This window comes from Pinus tabuliformis, chromosome 3_2 (assembly GCF_031772625.1).
Source record: "Pinus tabuliformis cultivar Carrire ecotype Pingquan chromosome 3_2, CPIR1, whole genome shotgun sequence".
Lineage (NCBI taxonomy): Eukaryota > Viridiplantae > Streptophyta > Pinopsida > Pinales > Pinaceae > Pinus > Pinus tabuliformis.
Genome location: NC_142302.1, coordinates 35,547,642 through 35,554,817, shown reverse-complemented (window position 1 = coordinate 35,554,817; position 7,176 = coordinate 35,547,642). Strand labels below are relative to the sequence as shown.

Below are 7,176 nucleotides of genomic sequence, written 5' to 3'. Positions count from 1 at the left end.
TGATATCATAAGACTTGTACCAAGCATGAAATGCTATTCTGCACTTATGAGTTCCTGGGGGAAAAATGGAAAAACAAGATAGGTATCAAAACTTTTTATAGAAATGCAAAGGCTGGGCTTGAAGCCCAATGTTTACACCTTCACAATCTACATCAAAGTTCTAGGGAGAGCTGGGAGAGTGGATGAAGCATGTGGTATGTTGAGACAAATGAAGACAGAGGGTTGTGAATTGGATGTCATGGCCTTCATTGCATTGATGGATGCTCTTTGCAATGCTGGTAGATTGAATGAGGAAAGGGAATTACTAATTGAATGAGAAGAAGCAAATGCAGGCCTGATTCTGTCACATACAGTACTCTAATCCACAAGTATGGTGATTTTGGAGACATCAGCGTTGTCCAAGAGCTTTGGAAGGAGATGGAGGATAATGAGTGTGTGCTAGACGTGATTACCTTCACTACTCTTATGAATTCCATCTGCACAACAGGACAAGTTGATGAGGCCTTTGGAGTGTTGGATAAGAAGGTGAAAAAGGGAAACTCTCCCAATTCGATTACTTACAATTCTTTGATTATTGGGCTTCTCAAGACTAACAGATTAGAAGAAGCACTGAAAATTTTGCGGGTAATGCATACCACTGAATGCAAAACCACTTCTTTTACCTATAATTTCTTCATGAATTATTATGTTAAGGAGGGCACATTCAATGAAGCATATCAAGTCTTTTGGTAGATCAGGTGGAAAGGCATTGCTCCTGATGTTGTTTCTTTCAATCTTTGTATCAATTGTCTTGGAAGAGCAGGAAAATTTAGAGAAGCGAAGGACCATATTGAAGAGATGAGATAAGTAGGCCTTTCTCTTGATAATATTACATATAACACGATGATAAGATGCTATTGCAAAGAATGGAAGGTCGATAAGGCCACTGAGCTATTACAAACAATAAAGCTTTTGTAGATACCATTGTCTCCATGACCAACCCAAATTCTTCCTTGATGCAAGGTTAGAAACTTATTGGTTGCATGGTTGGAAGTCCTCTATCTCACATTTTAGGTTCTTTGTGTTAAGTGCATGGACCCACTTGTATCATGAAAGACATGATATATCTCCTGTCCATTAGAATCCTCATAGGACTTTAGTTGGCTACTATGAAACTTTTAAGGGGTATCATCTCTATGACCCTACCTCTCACCAAGTGACTAAGCATCATGGTGCTATCTTTGATGAGCCTTTTCATCATAACTGCTAAGATCACTTCTATAGCTCCTTTTTGGTGATGACTCTCAACATGTATCCATGGAACATTCCTCTTCTTCTCTTGTTGGGTTTCTTATTGATGACTCCTAGTTGGTTGTAGTGAACCTTTCCACATTTCCATCTTGTGTTGGTCCACTTATACAAACTCCTCTGAGTTCATTCTTTGTAGTTATTGAATAGTCTATGGGAAATAGAGACTAAAGGAATTACTTCATCAGCTAGTCCATACTCTCCTTCTGATGTTTCTTCCAGCCTTCGCTTGCTCGATGAGGTCATCATTGTTGTAAAATTTGGTGCACATTTTCTACTCACTCATGATAGTACTTGTTGCTTAGATGAATGATGTTTACCTGCCCCTAGGAGCCATGATATTGGTGGGACTGTGGACACCTATCTTGTGATTTCTATGCATTGCATGCTTTTGGTGATGGTTACACTTAGCCTTCTGAATTTCGAAGTTGGTAATGGAACCCATTCAGGTTACTTCAGTGCTTTTGTTCACGATATCTTAGTGGGTGTGCATTGTGCATTCTGTTATCACCTAAGAAACAATTTCTAAATTGTTCACATCATTTTGATTGTAAAGGTTTGGTGTTAGTCTGGGTTTAGTTTTCTTTCAAATTTGCTTAGTATCTAAGTCCTAGGAGTCTTGGTGGTATGGTTAAATAAAGGTCAAACACTCCGTTCTCATTCATCACTGGTTATATAACTCACATAGATTCCATGTATCAAATTTGTTTTAAGCTTCTTATGTGTTATGAAACTGTCTAGGTGTTTTCGTAGCGCAAAACCCAGAATTTACACTCGCTGCGCTACGAAATCAGGGATTAGTTCAGATCCGTAGCAAATCTCACCCAGCTGTCATATTTATCAAAATCCGCTATGTTTACATCAACAGTTGTTAGCTTATACACTTCGTCTATCATATCCAACCGCTTATCCTCATCATTAGGTCATTAGGTGTCTTGGTACTGGCACATGTTTGCAGTTGTACTTTGCTATGCAGTTTTGGTCGTTCAACTAGGCTTTCCAAAATGGTATCAGAGCAATCGGGGAAATGATAGATAAATTCCAGGTACTGGATTCAATAGTTTCACATGGATGTTTTCTTCAGAAATGCAATATCGAGCATTCCATTGTTGGAATTCGTTCACGTCTGGAATTTGGAGTTGAATTAAAGGATACCATGATAATTGGCGCTGACTATTATGAAACAGAGGCTGAGATTGCAACACTCCTAGCAGAAGGGAAAGTACCTATCGGAATTGGAAAGAACACAAAAATAAGGAATTGTATCATTGACAAAAATGCAAGGATTGGAAAGAATGTTACAATTTCAAACACTGATGTGGTAATGCCTGAGAAGCCTTCTGCAGACCCTAAAGCAATACTTGCTATCATACTAGGCGGTGGAGCAGGAACACGACTTTTTCCTCTTACAGGAAGAAGAGCCAAATCGGCAGTACCAGTTGGAGGCGCATACAGACTCATTGATGTACTAATGAGCAATTGCATTAACAGTGGGATCAATAAGATATTCATCTTAACATAGTTTAATTCTCAGTCTCTAAATCGTCACATTTCCAAGGCATATGGTTTTGGAGATGGTGTGAACTTCGGTGATGGCTTTGTGGAGGTTCTAGCAGCCACTCAGACTCTAGGTGAAGATGGGATGAATTGGTTTCAGGGCACAGCAGATGCCGTGAGGCAATTTATGTGGCTTTTTTTTGTTTTTTGTTTTTTGTTTTTTTTGTTTTTTTTTTTTTTTTTTTTTGTTTTTTTTTTTTGTTTTTTTTTTTTTTTTTTTTTTTTTTTTTTTGTTTTTTGTTTTTTTGTTTTTTTGTTTTTTTTTTTGTTTTTTTTGTTTTTTGTTTTTTTTTTTTTTTTTTTGTTTTTTGTTTTTTGTTTTTTTTTTTTTTTTTTTTTTTTTTTGGGATCCGAGGAATAGGGATATAGAACATGTTATTATTTTGTCGGGTGACCATCTCTACCATATGAATTATATGGACTTTGTACAGAAACACATTGATAAGGAGGTTGATATCACAATTTCATGTGTCTCGATGGATGACAGCCGTGCTTCTGATTTTGGTCTCATGAAAATTGATGATAGAGGTCGCGTGCTTTATTTTAGTGAGAAGCCTAAGGGGGCTGATCTAAAAGCTATGAAAGTGGACACAACAGTGCTTGGTTTGTCACCCAATGAGGCTGACAAAAAACCATACATTGCATCAATGGGTGTATATGTCTTCAAGATAGACATTCTTCTCAAGCTTCTCAGGTTTAGATACCCAACTGCCAATGATTTTGGATTAGAAATTATTCCTGCATCAACAAAAGAATGCAATGTATGGGCATATCTTTTTAATGATTACTGGTAGGACATAGGAACAATCAAATCATTTTTTTTTTATGCAAATTTGGCTCTTGGAGCTCAGGTTCCAACGTTCTGTTTTTATGATGCCAAGAAGCCAATCTTCACATCACCCGTTTTCTGCCACCAACTACAAATTTCTCGAAGTCTTGTTGCTTTGACATATCTCAACATAAAGTCATGCTGTATAACTGATGCTGAATGCCAAAAGCTTGAAGGACTTTTGAATTTAAAAATTGTTGAAGATGATGCCTAATGCACAACAGTTTCGTAGCGCGCTACGAAACTGCTGTAGCTGCATAATTAAACTCAGTTGACAAATTTTGAGGGACCGAGAGGAAATTTTTGAAAGGAAGTCTCAGAAAAAGATCATTAACAAAATATGAGCATCTAGCAGGGGAAAAACAAGCCGAGGAAGGACATATGAGATGTAAAGCTATGTGTTATAAAGTGGTCATTATTCATAGCTAGCTTTGATCCTAATGCTTCAAACAGCATTAGACAGGTGTTGTCTTAACACGTGTACATAAGCTAGGGTCTACAACACATGAAGCATGTGGAACCCCAATCAAATCTATGTAATCAGAGAAGAACAACATAGTGAATTGGTTATGAATATCCTTGAAGAAACTGAAAGCAGAAAAACAGGGGCAGTTTCCTACTACCCAGCAGGAGTGAAGAGATAAGACAGTAAGGGCCAACAAAGAGTTTTAAACATCCATCAAGGCTAAAACTAAAGGAAACCACTTGTCAGAGAATGAATCTTGATTGTAATAAATGCTATGTTCAGCATGATGTAGAATTAGACTCCTAATTGTCTTAGGTTTCTAAAGCTCCTAGTTAGCAGTCGTTGTATTTAATAGTTAATTAAAGTTTGAGTAGGTGTCATAGCAAGCATAATTCGAGTTCCACTCACTTAGGAGGAGGAATCTCAACTTTGTAAAGAATTCTATATATAGGAGAGAGAGAAATGTACTCAGGGTTGGAAATTTATTGAAAAAAGCTCTGATATTTGGCTTATGTAAAAGACTCTGTTTTAGTAATACAAGATTGGCTTTACTTCTCAGGACTTAGGAGGGATTCGATGTTCAGAATGTGTTGTATTGTTCTTTTCCCAATATTTGCAGCTGTATGAATGTGTAATCACTTAGAACTCACTCATGGTGCTCTAATTTCCTGTATACATTCATAGGCTGTGTGGTCCTATATGTTTCTGGTATGTTCTAAATGTGTTGAATCCTGAATGCCCTGACTTCTATGTGAGGTTGATACCATTTTTATATTGAAATGATGTTGACTCCATAAGCCCAATGGATAGTTTCTAATTGTGTTTCCACCACTCACATTTTACCTTTGTTTCACAAGAGTTAGCCATCTTATTCATTATCCAAATCTTTAATCTTGTGAGAGAGCCCTCTCAGGTTGGGGAGGCTAAGCCTTAGCCTAAAGTAGGTTTGAAATAGTTACTTAAAGTTTGCCTCATCACAACAGCCTATTAGGGTCTGATTTTGGGATAACATTTTGGTGCGTCTACCCGAAGTTTGAAGATTATTCATTCCCGAAATCAATGGCTGAACTTTTGAAGGTAGCAGGAGCTCAGACGTCTTTTTGAGGTTGCAAAACTACCTTGGCAACTCCAGACATCGAATAAGAAATTGGAAGGTGACTCCACTGCTAGAATATCAGTAGCTTGATGAAGTTTCAAGATGAGTTGCACTGCAAGAATGATTGCCAAGTATGCTCCTATGAATCGGTCGCATATCCTTGGTTTTCCAAATCCTATGCCAAAGGTTGATTGGTTAGAGGATCTTCCAATATTCAAAGATGAAAAGAAAGATATTGCTGCTCTTCATTTGGTTAGGTTTCATATGCATGTACGCAGTCTTAAGGTTCATTTCCCTGAAGATTGTCTCATGAAGATGTTTATGACCACTTTAGAAGGAAAAGCATGGTCTTGGTATAAAAGTTTGGAAAATGGTTCAATATATTCGCTTGCTAATTTTCATGATGAATTCTATGAGATGTATAAAGAGTGTTATCCTTCCTTATTGCTGCTCAAAGATTGTTGTAGACATTCTTTAAGTCTTATTCAATACTTGGAGGATTGTTATGATGATGATGAATTTATGGATGAAGAATTTTTAGAGGCTCTTCATAACAATGCATTTCAACACCAAGAAGAATGTATAACATCCCATGAAATGCAACATGAATATCAGCAAGGGTTTACTTATGAAAACCATGTCCAATCCCTTGAGATGAATGCGAAGATGTAGCAAACTTGCCAGTCCTTTGATCATAAAGAGTACGAAATTGATTGCAAACACGAAGAAGAAGTACTAGAAGATAGCTTTTATAACCCTCAGGCAGAGGAGAAGGTTGTTCATTTTTGTAATCCCTTGCAGCAACTTACATCAAAGAGTGATTACAATAGTGAGGAAAATTACATTGTCTATGGGAATCATGCAGAAAGGTAGCTGGATAGCACATCAAAGGAATTTTGTGTGGCTAAGGATCAGTTGTCTGAAGAGATAGAGTGTTATAATGATCATCAAAATAACCGTGTCTTCTTTGACCCTATAAGTGAATACATGGCAAAGCTTTGCACACCAGTATTTCATTTTCATTTGCATTATGAATATCAGGTACATTATAAGTTGATTTGGTTATATCACTATCATGGTTATTTTGAGGTCAGATGCAGTCAAGAGCCTCCAATATCAGAAAAGACAATTGATTGGCTTTATTGGAAATATCATGTTGCCTGACCTACAAGTGGAAATTGCAGCTAGTAGGTAGGTAGGAAAATGTAAATAAGCTCAAGGTTGACTGAGCATTTTTCAGTAGATGTAGATTTCTTTCTCCTACAGTGATCATCAAGCTTAAGCCTGAGGTGAAGGCCCAAGAAGCTTGAAGAGGATGCTTGTCAAGCAATTGTTCGTTTGTCATAAGAGGATAAAGCACTGGACCTGTGAGTTCTTAGCATACTACAGGAGCACACTATCCCAAGTGGAGCCACCTGTTATCACCTAAGAAACAATTTCTAAATTGTTCACATCATTTTGATTGTAAAGGTTTGGTGTTAGTCCGGGTTTAGTTTTCTTTCAAATTTGCTTAGTATCTAAGTCCTAGGAGTCTTGGTGGTATGGTTAAATAAAGGTCAAACACTCCGTTCTAATCCATCACTGGTTATATAACTCACATATATTCCATGTATCAAATTTGTTTTAAGCTTCTTATGTGTTATGAAACTGTCTAGGTGTTTTCGTAGCGCAAAACCCAGAATTTACACTGGCTGCGCTACGAATATAGGGATTAGTTCGGATCCGTATCAAATCTCACCCAGTTGTCATATTTATCAAAATCCGCTGTGTTTACATCAACAGTTCTCAGCTTATACACTTCGTCTATCATATCCAACTGCTTATTCTCATCATTAGGTCGTTAGGTGTCTTGGTACTGGCACATGTTTGGAATTGTACTTTGCTCTGCAGTTTTGGTCGTTCAACTAAGCTTTCCAAAATGGTATCAGAGCAATCAAAGAA

At 37.3% G+C, this 7,176-nt stretch overlaps 1 pseudogene; it reads left to right on the top strand.

Moving 5' to 3' along the window:
* The first annotated feature begins 312 nt into the window (after positions 1-312).
* LOC149179681 (glucose-1-phosphate adenylyltransferase large subunit, chloroplastic/amyloplastic-like) lies at positions 313-3,826 on the top strand (annotated as a pseudogene).
* Positions 3,827-7,176: the final 3,350 nt, after the last annotated feature.